Here is a 20,793-nt window from a genome sequence, read left to right as displayed (position 1 = left end):
CTGACTTCAGAAACCTGAATCTTCAGGACGTTCTGTTGTTCTTGACCCGCTGTGGTAAAGAGCTATAGGCTCTCTTTACGCTTTATGCAATATCACAGTGCCCTTCTCAGGGCGCTGTTTGAACCCATTGTGGCACGCTTATGCGTTATTACAGTGTCCTTTTCAGGACGCTATGTGAACCCATTGTGGTACGCTTTTGCGAGTATGACGATCCTATTCCCTTACCTGTCCTTTCCCATCTCCTATCCTTTTTCCTTCCCTTCTCCGTCAGGTAAATGATGAATAGGCTCGTGTTCATGGCGATGGCACAAATTTCCCAAATGGAGGAGAACGTGCCTCTAGAGCCGACCTACTGATACCTGATACCTACCAAATCGGTAGGAATTTTCCTAGCTTTAGGTATCTTATTGACACCCTGTTTTCTAACAGGCAGATACACCCCCTTTTTTTTGACAAATATGTACCTACAATTTTGTACCTACAACTTTGTACCTACATTTTTATACCTACACTTTTACCCACACACGTACCTGCACATACACTCCTAGTATAAATACCACAACGAATGCGAGGTTTTCTTCAGTCGAGCACTTGACACTGAAGAAGTCTGTAAGTCACAGACGAAATAGGCCTATCTGTCCGAAGATAAGCACAGTAGTAGAATTAAAAGGAATTTGCTCGTCCTTTCTAGTTTTTCTTTAAAAGAGTTATTCATTTTTTATTTTCTTTTGCAAAAGTAAAGTATTAGTGAAGTGTTTTTAAATTAAACTAGAGTCTGAAGGAGAATGCAAAGTGCTTTAAATTTTGTCTCTTCGTGGTGTGATAGGGAAGGACTAAACATAAACCCTTCTAAAACCACTATTGTACCATTCACGCGAAAGAGAAAATATGTAATAAAAAATATTATATTGAAAGGTACACTTCTGGAACTTTCACATACAGTTAAATACCTTGGGGTATACCTTGACAGCAAGCTAAGCTGGAACTTTCATCTAGAGCAAGCAATCGCCAAAGCGACAAATGCTCTATGGATAAGTAAAAGAACTTTTGGTAGGCAATGGGGATTAAAGCCAAAAATGATCCATTGGATCTATACGGCAATTGTGAGACCCAGGGTAACCTACGCTTCATTGGTATGGTGGAAAAAAACTGAAGAAAAAGGGGCTCAAAAAAAGCTAGAAAAGCTTCAGAGATTAGCAACTTTTTCAATAACTGGTGCAATGAGGAGTACACCAACCAAAGCATTGGATGCTTTGCTTTGCTTGCTACCATTGCATCAATTTCTGCAACTAGAAGCTGAAAAGAGTGCGCTAAGGATCAAGAGATCTGTGAACCTCTTGGAAGGTGACCTTATTGGGCATCTCAGTATTCTTAAACAATTTAACGTTAATCCCTTGATTTTGAATAATGGAGATTGGATGGAGAAAAAATACAATTTCAATTGTTCATATCGAGTGATTGACACATCCCGTGAAATGTGGGAGTTAGGTGGTCCAGATCTTCGTCCAGGATCAATTGTATTTTATACAGATGGTTCAAGACTGAATGATCAAGTAGGAGCAGGAGTGACTGGTCCTGGGATAAACCTATCGATTTCTATGGGCAAGTGGCCCACTGTATTTCAAGCTGAAATTCAAGCAATTTTAGAATGTACTGTAATATGCTTACGCAGAAATTACAGGCATTCAAATATCTGCATCATGTCTGACAGTCAAGCAGCGCTGAATGCTTTGAGGTCGGCGACATGCACATCTAAACATGTGTGGGATTGTATTCAATCACTTCAAAACCTGTCTTGTCGTAATCAAGTCAATTTATATTGGGTTCCTGGCCATTGTGGAATTGATGGTAACGAAAAAGCCGATATGCTAGCAAGACTTGGATCGGACCGTCAATTCATAGGGCCAGAACCCTATTGTGGGCTTTCTGCTGCATCTCTTAGAATGGAGCTGCAAGCTTGGGAAACTTTAAAAGTGGATGCCAATTGGAAAAACACTTCTATAGCGAGGCAGGCAAAACGTTTTATTACTCCGAACGTTAAAATGACTCGCAAAATACTAGAACTTTCCAAGAAAGATCTCAGTATATATGTCGGTCTAGTTACAGGCCATTGTCCGAGCCGATATCACTTGAAGCTGATTGGAAAACTTCAAGATGATTGTTGTCGCTTCTGTGAAGCAGAGAAAGAAGACTCGGAACACTTATTATGCCACTGTCCGGCAACTTTCAATACTAGAATTAGGTTCTTCGACAAAGGGCTGTTAGAACCCTTTGAAATATGGAGAACAAATCCCAGTACGGTAGTGCACTACATTCAGTACGCAATACCGTGCTGGAGTAATGCTATAAGTCCAACATTGACAATCACTTCCAATAGTGCTATGTCATATGGACAAAGCTAAAAACAAAATGGGGAATATATCACAATAGATCAAAACAATGGTCGCAGTGATGGAAATACCCGACACGGATTAAAAAAAAAAAAATCGTATAATAAATTATCTTTCTTTAGTAACTTCATTGCTAACTGTAAGCTCGATTTTCTTTGTTCCCTCCCTTGTACACACCCTTGATACAGATATTGCGCGCGCTTCAATCTAGACGAGTCATGCATACCAGTAAAAGCGAATTGAGCAACTACCTAGTCGTACAATTTCTGTAAATACACTTCACTTGCTGTTTCGCCTTTTCTCTGTACTCACTGTATGAATGGGGTGTCCGTCGTCCATACTCCCGCGTGGGATATGTAAAAAAAAATCATCACCATAAAACAGTGGTATAAACTTTGCACACCTCGGTACCGTAGTCCATAGTCCGTCGCGTCGCCCGGCGCGGCGACCCGGCCATTCATCGTTGAACGCGCAAAAGAGCACATGAATTCGAAGGCCTCTGCTTGGTAGGTATAGAGGTACCTTACCTACTAAAGCCAAAAAGCAATTATCATTACTCGCACTGGTCCAAACAGAGTATGTGTGATTCTCGACTTGATGGACAATTCATCATGGTAAAAGATTAAACTTTATGAAGCCTTTTTATTGTGGTTTTTGCTCTCGTAAAGTGTAATTGGTATCTCATTCGACGAGATTTGGAGAAATCGTTGTGTCGGCTTACTTCACAAACTTGTGATGTGTAACATTCAAAATTTAATTTTCAATAGAAGAATCTTATTTATTTTACTGTTAGCTATACAACAGTTGAGTTATTTTTTACGATTTGCAATAATTCATTTTTATAATTGAGATGGAGCCGAGGTATCTAGAGTGATTCTGCGGCAGAAGCTTCTGTCAAGTTTATGGATTGTTCTTGCCTTTTCTATAAAATGACAGCAATAGGTGAGAATTTAGGTTTTTGAACAAGTAAATAGTTTTATAAGGGGCTGTTCATAAACCACGTAGACCAAAATTTGGCCATCTCAGATCAGACCTCTCCCTCCCCTCGTAGACTTTAATCCATACAAAAATTTTCGAAATTTGTATGGAGCGTAAACTTTGGTCAGACCACCCCAGCAAACATTTTCGCTGTACAAGAGTGGAAGAAACCATTCTTAAGCAAACTTTAGGTTAAGAAACTGCTGTTCAGCTGCTTCTGTTTGTTGGGACATCCCCCCCCCCCTTCCCCCAGAGTCTTCCTGGTGTATGAATTGAACAGCCCCTTAGCATTGAACGTGTCCGTTCTTTAAAAAAAGAAACAAATAAATCAACACTCTATATAGAGAATACAATGGCGGTAGACAATGCAACTTATAATGAAATATAGGGTGTTCAGGTACAAATGACATAAAAAATTCAATTATTGAAGGTTTTTTAGATTGTAAATGAGATTTTACATACATTCCATTGAGTCTAATTTACATATGTTGTTCGGAGAACTTGTAAGTATAAGGATAAGTAAGTAGGATAAGTATATCTTCCAATTCGTTTTTAGAGTGGTTATGAGTTTTTGAAGTTCGGAAATTGTCGAAAATCACAAAATTGATTTGATGCACCTCTCAATTTCAATGGATTTAGCTGAAATTTTGACCTGTGATTTCTTTTTGTATACCAACCAAAATATGGGGATGGACTTGAGAAGCAAAGAACATTTATTCTTAGAAAAGTGGACAATCTTAATATACAGGGGATAGACAAAATGATCGGGACAGGCCAAATTTTCACTTTCCAAAAAATGTTCAACTAGCTGTAACTTTTCGAAAAGTGCATCAAATATTCTCAAATTTTTACTGGAAGTTCTACAACTAGTTGTGTATCAGTGGACAAAATTTAGAAAAGATCGGACAATTCTTCACGAAGTTATAAAGATTTTTGAAAAAGATAAAATTATCCGATAGCCAACTTTGAGCTGTTATATCTCCGGATTCAATGAACCGATTGCAATGAAATTTTTACCATTCATGACTTATATAATGAACTCTGGAAAACATTTAACTTAACTTGAAATTTTTAACAAGCGAAAAAGTTATAGGGATTTAATTTTTTTCACGATTTTTTAGTAAATTGGACTATTTTTAATATGCACCCCATTACTTTTTCAATTTATTGGCGGCTCTGTTGTTACTTTCCTTCAAAACGCATTTATATATAAGTCAATTAGAGGGAAACTAAATGAACTATAATTTGCATCTTGAATATTGAAGCGATGTTGATGTTTTGGATAATTTGGTGTTTTTTTAGAAAAATAATCTAATCGTTATAACTTTCTTCCGTGTTAAGAATATTAAGTTAAGTCAATTGTTTTTCATAGCTCATCATGTAAGTCATAAATGGACAAAATTTCATTGCATTCGGTTCTTTGAATCCGGAGATATAACAGCTCAAAGTTGGCTAATTTTACCTTTTTCAAAAATCTTTATAACTTCGTGAAGAATTGTCCGATCTTTTCCAAATTTTGTGCACTGATACACAACTAGTTGAGGAACTTACAGTAAAAATTTGAAAATATTTGATGCACTTTTCGAAACGCTACAGCTAATTGAGCATTTTTTGAAAAGTGAAAATTTTGCCTGTCCCGATCTTTTTGTCTATCCCCTGTATATTTATTTTTACTAGTTGTTTGCTTAGGCCTTTCTCAAAAGTGAGGCTACAGTAAAAATGGCAAACTGATGTTGTAAATTGTCCTTTTTGGCCGTTAGGAGTGCTTACGCAAAGTTTGAGACAAGAAATAATTAAAAAAAAATTCTATCATTGAATTCAAATGGAGCCCTTTAGAGTTGAATTATGTCCCTTTCGGGATGAACCACTAAAATGTAATTCTCAATTAAAAGTCTTCCAAACACTGTATTTTGATAAGATGTTTCTGAAGCAATTTGATAGCAAGTGATGGTAACTAATTGCAACTGAATAATCCCATCCCTGATAAGGATGTAATTCACTCTCAAAATCGAAACAAATTTACCATCTATAGTGTGAATTTATCCAGGCAAACCTCCTAAAATACCTTCTGAAAGTGTTCCTGCAGAATTTTCTACCGGGATTCCTAGAGGAACACCTCCCGTGATTCTTTATAATGCTCCTTCCACGACGTCAAGATCATCAAAGGAGATTTAAACGCTCAGGTAGGCCAGGAGCAGGAATTCAGACTGACGATTGGAAAGTTCAGCGCCCACCAGCAGACGAACGAAAACGGCCTACGAATCATTCTCCGCATACAAAAACATGGCCATACGTAGCACCTTTTTCCAACACAGCGGAGATCACCACAACAGACGGTATCTCAAATCGACCACGTTCTGATTGACGGACGGCATTATCGACGTCTGGACCTATCGTGACGTCTGGACATCGACTCCTTCCACTATTTGGTGATGGTCAAACTGCGCCCACAATTCTCCGTCATCAACAATGTATACGGTACCGGCGACCGCCACGGCACAACCTAGAGCGACTAAAACAACCGGATGTCGCCTCAGCATACGCGCATATGCAACAAGGGACCCAACAGAACGTGGAACGTTACAAACAGAAGCGGAAACAGCAGACCCGCCTCTTTCGAGAGAAGAAGCGCCGCCTGGAAGAAGCGGAGTGCGAAGAAATGGAGCTGTTGTGCCGTTCGCAAGAAACACGGAAGTTCTACCAGAAGCTCAACGCATCCCGCAACAGCTTCGTGTCGCGAGCCGAAATGTGCAGGGATAAGGACGGAGGCTTCTTGACGGACGGACGTGAGGTGATCGAATGGTGTACATAAGTAGCACTTCGATCAGCACCTGAATGGCGTGGAGAACGTAGGCACGGGCCCAAGCAACACGACTTGTTTCAAAGCCAGTAACAGCAACCTTGCCGTATGCGTGATAATGATTGCACCATCGTACAAATAAGGTTCCCATAACACCTGCACACACAATGTCTTGGTTTTCTTTGCATCTATGTAAGCTCTAACTCATATCATAGTAGGATGTGAGTAAAATAAAAAATCAGATTTATTAAGTTTAAAATTTTCACCATGAAAAGGTGGCAACGGTAGTCGTGATTTGTCCACGCGCAAATGTTAAAAAAAAGACATTTTATGAGTGTTCTGGAAGAACGTGAAACGGTCTTAGACTGCAAAAAAAAAACAAAAGCAACTATTCCCGAAGGTGTCCATTGGTTGTCCAAGGTTATAATGGATTACGAAGGCTATCGCTGCCATCAAAAAAAGATTTAGACGAATTATGTGCCCTCATTAAAAAATAAAATGGCAAAGAAACGCACAATCAGCTATTTAACGGCACGGACGACCGAAAAGGAAAATTACGGGGGCCTTGATGATCCTTCGACCATAGGAAAAAACTCACTCACACGAATACCAATGGCATCAGGGAGCTACGAGTAGCGCCGTGCAAGAAAGTCTTGAATTTGCTCGAACACAACATCCGTTTTTTCGTTTTCCGACGAGAGCATGTTTACTGTCAATCCCTTACCTAATTCCAGAACCAATAGCAATATTGAATTTCTTTTGCGTGTTAATGTCTGCACCATTAAGCTATGTCAAAATAGAAAAAAAAAATCTCAAAATTTTTGATTTTTAACTGCGACACTCCCACTGTGACTGTAAAGCTACTTTTCGACATTTGCGCGTGGATAAATCACGAGTAGTTTGCCAGTTAGTCATTGTGCAAGTGTCAAACTAATAAAATCGACATTTTTTGATTTCGCACCCTACTATGACATGAGTTATAGCTTATGTGCCTGTAAAGAAAATCAATTTATTGTATTCACAAGTGAAACTGAAACGTTTTGATACGATGGTGCAAACATTATCACGCATACTGCAGTGCAATTTATTCACTGTCCGTATTATAGACGATAGAACACAATTGATTCTTCTTTGAAACCCAAAAAAGCGCATAGGGAATTATAAAAAAAACCTTTTGTTCAGACTCGAACCATGGACACCAGGAGTATTAACTACTCACCTGACATACAACACAATACGTTCTATGAGAGAATTGCAGCTCAACACACCATAACAGCTACTGAAGTTACTTGTTCTTCATTGCACCTTCTTTGTCACAAGATAGAGAACTGTCAAAATGGAAAGGATGGTATCGCAGCTGAACTCATCGAGATAAGCACAGAAAAGTTGGCCACCTGTCTGCACCGGCTGATAGTCAGGATCTGGGAAGCCGAACAGCTACCACAGGAGTGGAAGGAAGGGGTAATCTGCCCCATTCACAAGAAAGGTGACCATTTGGAATATGAGAACTTCAGAGCGATCACTATTTTGAGTACTGCCTACAAAATGCTATCCCAGATCCTCTTTCGTCGTCTGTCACCTAAAAAGAATGAGTCCGTGGGAAGTTATCAAGCCGGCTTCATCGACGGCCGGTCGACAACGGATCAGATCTTCACAGTACGGCAAATCCTCCAGAAATGCCGTGAATACCAGGTCCCATCGCATTACTTGTTCATTGATTTCAAAGCGGCATAAGACAGTATCGACCAGTATGGACGAAAACGGCTTTCCTAGGAAGCTGACTAGTCTGATTAAAGCAACGATGGACGGTGTGCAAAACCGCGTAAGGGTTTCGGGTGAACTATCTAGTTCATTTGAATCTCGCCGAGAATACGACAAGGTGATGGACTCTCATGCCTACTCTTCAACATCGGTCTAGAAGATGTGATGCGACGAGCCGAACTCAACAGCCGGGGAACGATTTTCACAAAATTCGATCAATTGTGTGCCTTGGGGTACGACATGGATATTATCGCCAGAACATTTGAAACGGCGAAGTTGCGAAACGGCGAAACGGCAGAGAAACGCGGGGCAGCAAAGGTCGGACTGGTGGTGAATGCCTCAAAAACAAAGTACATGCTGGTAGGCGGAACCGAACACGATCGAATCCGTCTGGGTAGTAATGTTACGATAGACGGGGATACCTTCGAGGTGGTGGAGTATTTCGTCTACCTAGGATCCTTACTGACGGCTGACAACAACGTGAGTCGTGGAATTCAAACAGCGAAAATCGGGTCTACTACAGGCTCCAGAAGAAGCTCCGGTCTAAAAAAAATCACCCACGCACCAAATGCACCATGAACAAACGCGGTGGTCCTCTATGGACACGAGGCATGGACCATGCTCGAAGAGGACCTGCAAGCACTCGGAGTTTTCGAGCGACGCGTGCTAAGGACGATCTTCGGCGGTGTGTAGGAGAACGGTGTGTGGCGGAGAAGGATGAACCACGAACTCGTTGCACTTTACGGCAAACCCGGCCACAGCCGGAAGGATACGATGGGCAGGGCATGTTGCAAGAATGCCAAACAACAACTCTGCAAAGCTGGTGTTCGCGACAGATCCGGTTGACACAAGAAGGTGTGGAGCGCAAAGAGCACGATGGGCGGATCAGGTGGAGCGTGACTTGGCGAGCATCGGGCGTGACCGAGGATGGAAAACGGAAGCCACAAACCGTGTATAATGGAGAAATATTGTTGATTCAGTTTTTTATTGAATTTGATATAATACTAAATAAATTAATTAATGAATCCCTGAGTCACCTATCAAATGAAAGCTAAGGGTGTATTCTTTCATTTGATGCAAAGAGCGAAATGTTCTTTAAAAGTTGATTTGCCCATATAAATTTTGGGTTAAAAATACCCAAAAAATGGGAATTCCTCAAAAAATTGTTCTAGAAATCACGAAAAATTAAAAAAAATGTTCAAGATCGCCTGATCGAACATTTTCCTCTTAGCACCACATAAAAGAATATAACATAAGCTTTCATTTGGTGGATGACTTATCGATACTGATATTTTTTTCGATAATAATTCTCGTCACAGACGCATATAAAACACCCTTGAACCCTTGAACTTCACTTCTGTGTGATGATCCATATATAAACAAAGAAATACAATATAATATTAATATTATACACACTAGAGTGGGTCAACGTTGTATGGAGAAACTTTAAATTTGATCGTATCAATCCGGAACAAAGGTTTTTCAATCTATATTAGCATCCAAAACAACTGTGCAAAATTTGGGAGCGATTGGTTGCGTCCCCGTATTCCGCATTGCGATTGAAATTTTTATGGAATTTAGTATGGGAAAACGAGCTTTTTTGCATTTTTCTCATAAATTGAAATTTTTCGTCTAAAACGATCTAACTAATGACGTCGAAATATAGCCTAGGATATGCCGAAAAACTTTGCCGAAGACCGCAAAGTGATCCAACGATTGTGGAAAAAGTTATACACCTGGTAACTTAGGCCGAAAATTGAGATTTTATTATTGATGTTATTCCTTTACATGTTAAATGTTAAGCACCACCGGGCAATCTGTACGTAATAACTTTTTTCACAAGTTACGGATCACTTTGCGGTCTTCGGCAAAGTTGTTTGGCACACCCTAGGCTATATTTTAACCTCATTAGTTAGATCGTTTTAGACGAAAAATTTCAATTTATGAGAAAAATGCAAAAAAGCACGTTTTCCCATACTAAATCCCATACAAATTTCAATCGCAATGCGGAATACGGGGAAGCAGCCAATCGCTCCCAAATTTTGCACAGTTGCTTTGGACGCTAAATTGAATCGAAAAAGCTTTGTTCCGAAAAATCGACTTTGTTGACCCAGTCTAATACACACTTAATTTGGAATAGGGGTGGTGGGGGTAAAGTGGACAACCTAAGCGTTTTAGTGGTTTCCCGCGGAAATGCGGCAAAACCCATCTACTTTTCCGAGTAACATGGAAGATAATGATATACTCTAGAAATCTTGTAAGGGGTTGCATTTAAAAAATATTGTTTTCTTTGATTATTTTCTTCACCAAATCGTGCATCAAAATAGCGTGAAAAAAATTGGTGGGGGTAAAATGGACAATCGATGTGGTAAAATGAACAAGTCGTTAAAAGTTATATAACAACATATTGTTTCTATGTTTTTAAATATAAACTATCAAATTTCATACGATACCTTCATTTTGTTGTTTTAAAACTTTTGATACAGACTTTGAAACACACCTAAATAATTATTGTAAAAATAGTGTAAAAAACAAGCACTGTTTTGGATGAAAATTAAATTTTGTTGATATGAAATATGTTTTTTATAATTTTTTACTACAATTATCTCATGATAGGTATGACGGCTGATGATTCTGAAGTTTGCAAAAAAAAATATGAAATTTTGGTGAAATTTGTACCGATTGTCCATTTTACCCCCACGGCCTGATTTTATTAAAAAAAAATCCAAAACTTATTTTTTTTTACAAAACCTAATTTATTTTTTGGTTGAATACACTCTTCTACGTGGACTTTATTGGTTAAGGGTGTAAAACTTGTAATAATTTGAAAATAACTTACGAGAAAACCTTAGCAATTATAAGCAGATTTTACATCATTTCCGTTGTTTCACGTGATTTTTAAAGTTCTTGTCATCCTGCCTGAAGAGGATTATTTGATTTTAATGTTCAAGATCAGCAAAAGTATAATGATTCATGCTTAGGCATAAGCTTCAATCGTTGAAACATTTTGAAAAACAATAAATGCCATGAAACTGTACCCTGTCCATTTTACCCCACCTGTCCACTTTACCCCCACCACCCCTACCGTGTTCGGTATTTTTTTGACGAAAAGAGAACAGATGAATACAGCTATGCTGCATTGTTTACCATTTGCACCCGGTTTTGACAGTTGCTGTACTGATTGACTGATTTGTCTTTATTAAAGAGACTTTCAGCCCTTGGCTGGTTCGTCTCTTCCTAGCTGTACTGAGCATCAGGTAAATCGATTACCGAAGCTACCGAAATAGTTCTGCTGTTCTATTTTCGTCAAAAAAGTGCTGAACAGGCAAATCAGGATAGAGTGTGGATGATAACAGAAGCTTCTATAGTACTGGTAACAAATATTGAAAACGAAAGTGAACAATAAAAGAGAAAAACATATATGAATGTGTTATCAAACAGAGCTGTGTATAAGGTGATAAGAAATATAAAAGAGAGTGCATATAAACTTGATATTTTCAAGAGTTAATGGCTGATATTTTTGAATTTCTTGTTTTAGATCGATTCAAAGCAAATGAGGAATTCCACGGAGTCATGTCAGTCGATCCTGAGCGACCATTTCAAAAATATCTGAAACTTTGCACAGTTTTTCAATTTCATCTAAATCGCCATTTTTCGATATTAAACCTTCATATTCACTCACGACTAACTTTTCAAAAGGGTGTATGCGAAAATAGTTCAAAAATATTCTAAAAGCTGTACAGCAAAAACGGATTGTTCGATTGTTATGAATTTTTCAGCAAAGTTAGATAACTAAATGATGATTCCTTAGAAAATATACACTGTAAAAAATTTCTTTTTTTACTTTAAAAAATATGATCTTTGTCACAAAAACTCAAATATCTCAAAACCCTATCTTTTTACCAACGTCAATTTTTTTAGGGGAAATGGCCCATTATATCAGCTATCTACCATAAAATTTTGGTGATGGTAAACTGATAAACAAAAAAGTTATGACATTTCAAACATTTCACAATTTTTACATTTAGTAACAAAAAAAAAATTTTTTTTCTGTGTAAATTATTTCGAGAATTATATTTTGATGCTGATTTTATTGTAAAGGCTACCGCCTGAATTAAACAAGTTGTTTTCATGATATTTTTGTTTGATTATTCATAATTACTATAGTATCTATTTGAAACTTAGACGCGATCCAGTGTTGTGATCAAAAACATTGAGAGTGTCATACTTTTTATTGTACGTGATTGGTGAAACAATCCCTTGATAGTGTTGAAAAGCTGTTGATTATAAGAAAAATGGAATTAAAATTATTTTGAAGAGAAAAGCTGTATAATAAAAGTTTTATATACGCGTATACGTCTAGTTTATCTGCAAAAAAAATTACCTCTTAAAGAACAGACTTTATGATCGGAAGAATGTGAGTAATTTCAACAACAACAAATGCATGAGAGGTACATACCATAGACAAACAGACATAGACTAACACCACCTGGCGGAAATGTTTCACGAAACACTGCGTTGTGCAATATCGTCATCAGAAGGCCCTAGTGTGAAACGTCAAACGCACGATGGGCGCTCTTCTGGTTATGAAAGCCACAACCAAGATTCAAAATGATCGTTAAAGGCGTGGTCAATGAAAATTTCGTCAGTGTTACGTTTGTGTGTCTGTATACATACCATGACAATGCTCACGAAAAAGCAAAGAAATACTTCGCTATGGATATTAAAAATTTATTAGTAATTTTTTTCTTCAGCCAAGCAAACAACACCAAACTAGTCAGTTAAAACTAATAAGTGATTTTGTTTATTATAATCTAACGAACAACATGAACAGTCGCTTTCTCAAAGGTCTTCAACTCAACGCTCTCTTGTAGACCGTTTGATAAAAAAAAATGTTCAAAAGAGTTACGAAATCTCACCGAAAGCACCATAGATAAACTGAAAGAGACTGGTTATGCCCAAATGCCCACATTGAATACAAATTTACTTGCACGTCCTGCCGTCTAGACTTTGACAAACGAGCCATCTGTATATCATCGGTAAAGCAGGGCGCAGGAAGTTCTAAAACGACAACAACTGAGAAATTGCCAGAAGTGCTAAGTGCAGAGAGTCATGCCACCGCACCATCAGCGACATCTGTTTAAACAATTTAATCACGCCCCTTTTCAAAAATGTTTTGGAATATTCTTCAACATCTATACCCATTTCAATATTTTTAACGTTGCAAAACACGCTCTCAACATTCATCTTGAAGAAGAGGGAAAACACTTGTCCTCAAATGTAACAGCAAATTAATGAATGAGGTACACCGGAGCAAGTTGAAACGGGTGGGGCAAGATGAAACAGCGGGTTAACATGATGTTTTCTAATGATAATAAATAGTTTGATCGCCGTAACGCATAGTTTTTGAATCAAACAATCTTTTAACGAAAGATAAATTACAAAATTGTATTGAAATCTGTTTCAAAACTTCGTGTTTCATCTTGCCCCACCCATTTCAACTTGCACCGGTGTACCTTAAACGACTAATGCGCGGAGGGCGTGATAAAATCGGAACATTACTGTACATATAATATACATAATACATAATAAAAACAGCTTGTTTTACTCACGCACGACCATTAACAATAAAATCAGCATCAAACTGCGATTTCCGGCCGAAATAATTTACACTTAAAAAAAATATTACTAAATGTGATAATTGTGAAATATTTTAATTGTCATAACTTTTTTGTTTATTAGTTCATCATCACCAAATTTTTATGGTAAATTGTTAATACAATGGACCGTTTTCCCTAAAAAATTACGTTGGTAAAAAGATAGGGTTTTGAGATATTTGAGTTTTTGTGACAAAAATGATATTTTTTAAGATTAAAAAAGATTTTTTTTCACAGTGTATATTTTCTTAGGAATCACCATTTAGTTATCTAATTTTGCTTAACAATAAAATCAGCATCAAACTGCGATTTCTGACCGAAATAATTTACACAGAAAAAAATATTTACCAAATGTGAAAATTGTGAAATGTTTGAAATGTTATAACTTTTTTGTTTATTAGTTTACCATCACCAAATTTTTATGGTAGATTGCTAATATAATAGACCGTCTTCGCTAAAAAATTTACGTTGGTAAAAAGATAGGGTTTTGAGATATTTGAGTTTTTGTGGCAAAAATGATATTTTTTAATGTTAAAAAAGATTTTTTTCACAGTGTATATTTTCTTAGGAATCACCATTTAGTTATCTAACTTTGCTGAAAAATTCATAGCAATCGAACGAACCATTTTGGCTGTGCAGATTTTTGAATATTTTTGAACCATTTTCACATACACCCTTTTGAAAAGTTAGTCGTGATTCAAAATTAAAATTTGATATCGAAAAATGGCGATTTAGATGGAACTGAAAAACTGTGCAAAGTTTCAGTTCAATAGAAAATCATGAATTAAAAAATTTGCTTAATTTTGATGCTGTTGCTTGGAATCGCTCAAATGCAAACGAATAAAGTCACTTTTATGAAAATCCCTTCATAGGTTCTCCAATTTGGGCGTCTAGAGGAATTTTACAAAGCTAAACTAGCCGATAAAACTAATACAAACGTTATACAGTCAACCATAATTGAATGTCAGTGACTAATTTAAACTGTTAGTTTATTTCAGGATCGTTGTCGTCCTTAAGGATGAAACAAAAATATATATTACTAGCTGTCCCGGCAAACTTTGTCTTGCCAATTTGGGGTGGTTTGACAACTGCTAAGGTCATCGCAGCAACGCACTCTAGATTGATTTCATTTCAATCAGGCTGAAGTTCTTCCCGGCTCATAAAAATCAATATTTTCTCTTTTTTTATACTTTTTAAAATGATTTTCGTAACTTTTTATGCATATAAACACAGCCACCATGAATACGAATCAAACCCTGCAAGAGTCATTCTGATCGGTTCACCCGTTTGTAAGTTTTGTTGCCTCAAAGGGACTTCAAACTCATTTTTATATATATAGATGCGCAAGGATATGTCTAATGGCATATCATAAAACAGAATAGCAAACATTAGCTCTTAAATCTTGCCTTATCAATTACACCATAATGTATTTGGACATTTCATTACGAATCTATACGCCATCATAGAATAAAAATAGAAATATTTATTATTTCATTAGTGTATAACAAAACAGTTTACGGCTTCAAGTGAGGCTGTTCAACTGCGGAATGCATCGCACAATCTTCGCAACACCAGCACTTATTGGAAGACGACCAGAATCATTTCGGCAGTTGACCTCCAAAGATTTCTTCATTCGATCATCACACTCGTCATAATTCCGTGCCTATTTACCAATCATTTGTTTGTTTTTTCAACGATTCTCTTTTCAGCTAGCCTCGATTGCGGCTTATATGCATCATACAAAGGAGTAATGGGTGCTGTACCACAAACACACTTCGATCAGCCGCCATGATTTGCCGGATTTCGCATTTATTTGGAGACAATAAATCCTATCATCCTAGGGAACAGCAAGTTCAATACCTTCTCGACTGCCAACCACCTGAACTTGTTGAACTCGCACTCTCTCTCTCTCTGTGTCTGTCTGTTCTGCCCGTAATAGCGCGCACTCACTGGTCAATTTGCAAACCAAAGCGGGGGAATGTGATAATAAACCATACGCGAGACCGATCGATCCGAACACACTAACTCACGGTTTCGACTAAGCGCGTGCGACAACTTTGCCTACCGAGACTCAACTGGTGAAGCTCGGCGTTCTCAAGCTCTTCACCGTTACGGTATGAGCCAGGGATTCCCAAAGTTCCAGAATTGTGTGCGCAATTGAATTGTGCAGAAATGGTATATTTCTTATTAGTTCATGGGCCATTGAATCTTGACCATGTTTACATTGCATAATATTGGCTTTAGTCTACTTTAACATTTCCTTTATTCATTTATTTTTCCCATTTCGTATAGATGCGAAAAATGATCTGTATATAATAATGGAATGTGCGACGAATTCTTGCACAGATGACCGTGTAAATCATACTTGGTAAATTGTTTACTTTCCTTCCTGTCATTAAAAAGAGAAAGAATGCACAGTAACCGTTGTAACTAGAAATCGAGATAACTTTGGCATCTTCATAGCTAACCTGAGAAAGATTATTTATATGTTGGGAAACGAAATCTGTTCGACAATTGTCCGATAATAGTACGCCATTTCAGTTTTACCTTCAATTTCTTTCAAAATATGTCCTGTGACCACCATGGGACGTGAGCGTCTTCCAATTGACCACCACTGCGGCAGAGCCCCCCAGTAGTAATGTGCATATGAATTAGGCTCCCCTTTTTGAATGTATTGTACTCTACTGGTAAGCGTCAATTATTTCCATTATTTTCTTCGTGCCCACCACTCGGTAACCCGGCGTAGTGTAGGAGCGATAATTGACCCAGTGCCGGTGTGTGTTAGTGGCACGCAATGTTACGTACGCCGAATACATGAAGTCTGATCGGTCGTTGGATGATGTGCTGAAATCGTGCCAGCCAGCCTGCCACTAGCTGGAGTCAACCCTGCTGTGAACTTTCCATTACGACGATCATAGGTGTACAGAATCATATAGAATGGGGCAAGCCAGCTTGAATATTATTCATTCTTTTTAATGTCCTAGCAGGTATCGATAAGTCAGGGCTGTGATCATCATCGACATCACCTCTGGCTGTATTATCACAATATGGTAAACTGGTTCCAAGGGCTGGTAGACCTTGGCTATCCCGCTGTAAATAGCGTTGTAATAGATCCCCGTAAACAGTCATTATATGATGATAAGGAACCTGTTGGACCACAATTCTTTCATAAATTTATTTTTTTGTGTATACTGTAGAATGGAATTCGAGTTTCTTTAACGCTGATTCGTACTACGTAGAAGGAAACCGGAAACGAAAAGTCGGATGAAACACAGAAATATATGTAGCACAATAATTACCGAATGGTATGGGGACGCATGGTAGTCCATTTTTCCACGGAAGCCTTGGGGTAAATTGATCCAATGTGACTATTATTCGTTTATCGATTTTTTGCGTGATATTTATTGAAGTTGAATTGAAAATATGATCTGTAAGTGATGACTTTATGTGATAGTGTGATGCTTGTATGAAATGAGTGTGATTTTCATTCATTGTCATGATTGGAAACATTGTACTTTCACGAATATATAGTTAGGATAATCGTGTGCATGTAAACATGTAAAACATCTCACTCAAAGTGCAAATTTTCGGTAATACCAATCCGTGTGTTCAATTATGATATTCAAATAACTCAACGTACATATGTTGGAGAAGCGCATATGTACGATAGCAAACAGTTTCAAACAATAAACAAATAGCTTTCGCTCGTCGTACATATGTACAACAGAGATGGTTATATTTGCGGTTTAGGGGAAAATGATATAGATCGATGAGATTTGAATTACCTTGACAACTAAAATGCCGGGTCATTAATTGTCTCGGTAGCTTAGTTGGTAAAGCACTTGTCTAGCGAATAAGGGTCGTGAGTACAAATCTCACCTGAGCTGTGATTTTTTTCCCAATTTTAATCAATAATTTACCCATCTGTACATATGTACGTTGAGTCATTTGAAAATTATGTAAAACATGCCGCATTTCAGTTTCCAACGATTTACATCTATTTGGTACACAATCGAATAGAAATTTTAAGTTTGAAGAAGTATCGATATAATATATATATATATAATCGATATAATCGTCAAAGTTGAAAACTCGAAAGCAGTTTTCCAGCTAACCCGAGCAGGAGAAAATAGCTGAAGAATACCAAACACAGGTATGGAAAACCGAATACCTGCAACCTGAATAACGTATTAAGAAGCCCTGTATAAGAGGTAAAATACCTAAAATAATAACTGGTGTATATTCTGTGCATAACACGTGAATAATGACCTCAGTTATGGCAATACCCAAATAATAATCGACGATTTTTCCATACAAATCGTGAGTTTTTCTTAATTGAATAATACCTCAAGCAGTCTTCAACACCAAACCAATAACTCATTGAGGTATTTTACCAATACCTACAAAATACCAAAATAAGTTATTTTCAATGCCTGGGTAAACGACCAATACCTTGTTTTGGTATGATACCTGACTTTTGTATGCTACAGTTATGTGTCAGTTATTCGTTCCTGCTCGGGAAGCTATTGAAGAAGAATAGAGGGTATTGTGTTGTTTCTTGTTGTGCATGCATTGCTCCTATCCCATACAGCGATTTATTTTGAGATACGAAATTTCCCATACAAGTTACCCTCCAAAAGTTACATGCAAGTTTACATACTGACATAAATTGCTTAAATCTATCAGATTTGCTTTGGTAAAACGAAATATTTTGCATGAGTCGTTAATTTAGATGCTAATTGACCAATTTATAATTTGATTGCTTAAAAAATATATTTCCATGCTTAATGGATTGCAGTCAAAAAAGCCCAAAATCGCATATTTTGCCCTATAAATTGAAATATTGCTCAAAATTGTGACGTGCTGGAGCAAATCTGAGCCCGGATTCGGATTCAGTGGCCCAAAATCTGTCAGAGACACATAAGTTTGCTCTTGAGACAAAAAAAATGTTGAGCTGTGTAATTGGTGAGCTCGTTCCTTGTTGTTCTTAAAAAACGCAGTATGTATCTATTAGTCAATAGATGTACATATGTATCTATTAATCATGTTTCAAAGTTCGACACTACAAGTGTTGGCCTAATTTCTCATTATTTTTATTGCATTTTAATTAAATTTTCCTATGTTTTTGTACAGTCCGCCACCTTACACCGTAAGCACCGTGATCCGTAGTTATGCGTCAGTATTTGTCCTGAATTTGTGCGGTCCGTCACTGCTAGTGCCTGTAGTTTTGTTTTAATATATCGATTTCATGGTAAGTAGCAAGGCATATTAGTTTACAAGTCCACCCAATTGCGATGTGACGCTAAATCTTTTACATTCAAAACCTTTTCATTTAGGATTTCCATGGTCTCACCATTCTTCCAAATTGTAAGGTGACACATTTGTGTGTATACTGTATATATGCTCATGCTGATGTATAAATTTATGAATTCCTCCTTACTGACATAACTTCTTCCAGTGACAACCTCGCTACAACCTCTAGTAGCAACGTTTGTCGAACTAACACTTCCCCGGTTGCCCATAAGGACGTGCCCGGCGCCGTTATTGATCCAATAAAGTTTGAGCTCTCGAAACGTGTACATTGAGGATGGTGTTGGAATGCCAAGCCCCAAGCACGTAACATAAGTGGAACTCTGGCTCAAAAAGTTGAAGCTTTCCCGATAGCATATGCTTATAAAAAAGGCACCGAAATGTCAAATGCGTTATACCATTATCACCATACCGTTTTTCAACATGTTTACCCTTTTTCACTGTCGTGAAGTAAAACAAAGACTTCAGAGATCTAGACTGATGGCACACGGTAATTAAAAATAAATAAAAACAGTGGTTAAACTCTGTGATCTTTTGTCTAGAATAAGTGTTTTCTAGCCTTAATTAAAACGGATATTGATAGGTTGGTACGCAGATGTGTTATTCCATAGATTTCAATCATTTTATGACTAAATCAGGTCCCGGCAGAGCTATGGAGAGCCATGGACGAAAACGGCTTTCCTGATGGGAAGCTGACTAGACTGAATAAAACAACGATGGACGGTGTGCAAAACTGCTTAAGGGTTTCGGGTGAACTATCCAGTTCATTCGAATCTCGCCGGGGACTGCGACAAGGTGATGGTCTCTCATGCCTACTCTTCAACATCGCTCTGGAAGGTGTGATGCGACGAGCCGGGCTTAACAGCCGGGAAACGATTTTCACAAAATAAGATCAATTTGTGTGCTTTATGGACGACATGGATATTTATTACCGGAACATTTGGAACGGTGGCAGAGCTGTACACCCGCCTGAAACGTGAAGCAGCAAAGGTCGGACTGGTGGTGAATGCCTCAAAAACAAAGTACATGCTGGTAGGCGGAACCGAATACGGCCGGATCTGTCCGGGTAGTAACGTTACGATTGACGGGGGTACTTTCGAGGTGGTGGAGGAATTCGTCTACCTCGGATCCTTACTGAAAGCTGACAACAACGTGAGTCGTGAAATTCGGAGGCGCATCATCAGCGGAAGTCGGGCCTACTACGGGCTCCAGAGGAAACTGCGGTCGAAAAAGATTCCCCCACGCACCAAATGCACTATGTACAAAACGTTAACCTTCATCCAGCCAACGTACATTTTCCACCTTCGGAAAAGCACAAAAATGGTCATAACTTTTTTTGTTTTTCGATGGATTTTGATGAAATTTTCACAACTTCCCGAAAAACTCTTCTAGTTTATGATGCCGGGGACATGGGTACCTGGTCCACATGGTTCCGGAGTTATTCCGGATTGTCTTATGGTACCAAAATTACCCACATACTTTGCGCAACATATATCTCAAGATCCCGATGAGGTAGAAGTATAGTATCTTCGGCGAATTTGTTCAGCAGGTTAAGAACTAACTGGCAACGGCGACTTTGGTTCGCAATTCGGCCGTGTAGAAGTAAGTTGTGTGTGACATAAGAAAATAAAAAATGTTTATCTTATTCTAAATGATGAAGTTGATTGATGTATTGCAAAGAAAAATATCCTAATACTTGTACACGCCACGTGATTTTGACATAATTTCGCTGTTTTGCTTCCGCCTTGCTCAATCCACTTCGGCATTCCATAATCGCATCCGCATGGCCCACGCTACCATCTCTTGAAAATGGCGCGCTAAAATATCACTTTGCGCGAAAAGTGAACAGAACGACAAAGCAGACGAACGAACTTCCCCTCATCACCCATCGAGCGAG

General features: G+C 38.0%; 1 protein-coding gene across 9 annotated transcripts in view; it reads right to left on the bottom strand.

The window, feature by feature from the left end:
- The window catches only part of LOC109423814 (aldehyde dehydrogenase, dimeric NADP-preferring), a 95,096-nt gene that overhangs the window by 46,853 nt on the left and 27,450 nt on the right, over positions 1–20,793 (bottom strand). The window contains exon 1 of one of the 9 annotated variants that reach the window (XM_062852150.1): positions 15,447–15,637. The exons of the other annotated variants lie outside the window; for them this stretch is intronic. The gene's annotated coding sequence lies outside the window, so the exon portion shown is untranslated. Of the gene's footprint in view, positions 1–15,446; positions 15,638–20,793 lie in introns of those variants that run through there. 9 annotated transcript variants of the gene reach the window in all.

The sequence above is a fragment of the Aedes albopictus genome, chromosome 2 (genome assembly GCF_035046485.1).
Source record: "Aedes albopictus strain Foshan chromosome 2, AalbF5, whole genome shotgun sequence".
NCBI classification, from domain to species: domain Eukaryota; kingdom Metazoa; phylum Arthropoda; class Insecta; order Diptera; family Culicidae; genus Aedes; species Aedes albopictus.
The sequence above is the reverse complement of the archived record's forward strand: the minus strand, read 5'-3'. Positions and strand labels throughout refer to the sequence as shown.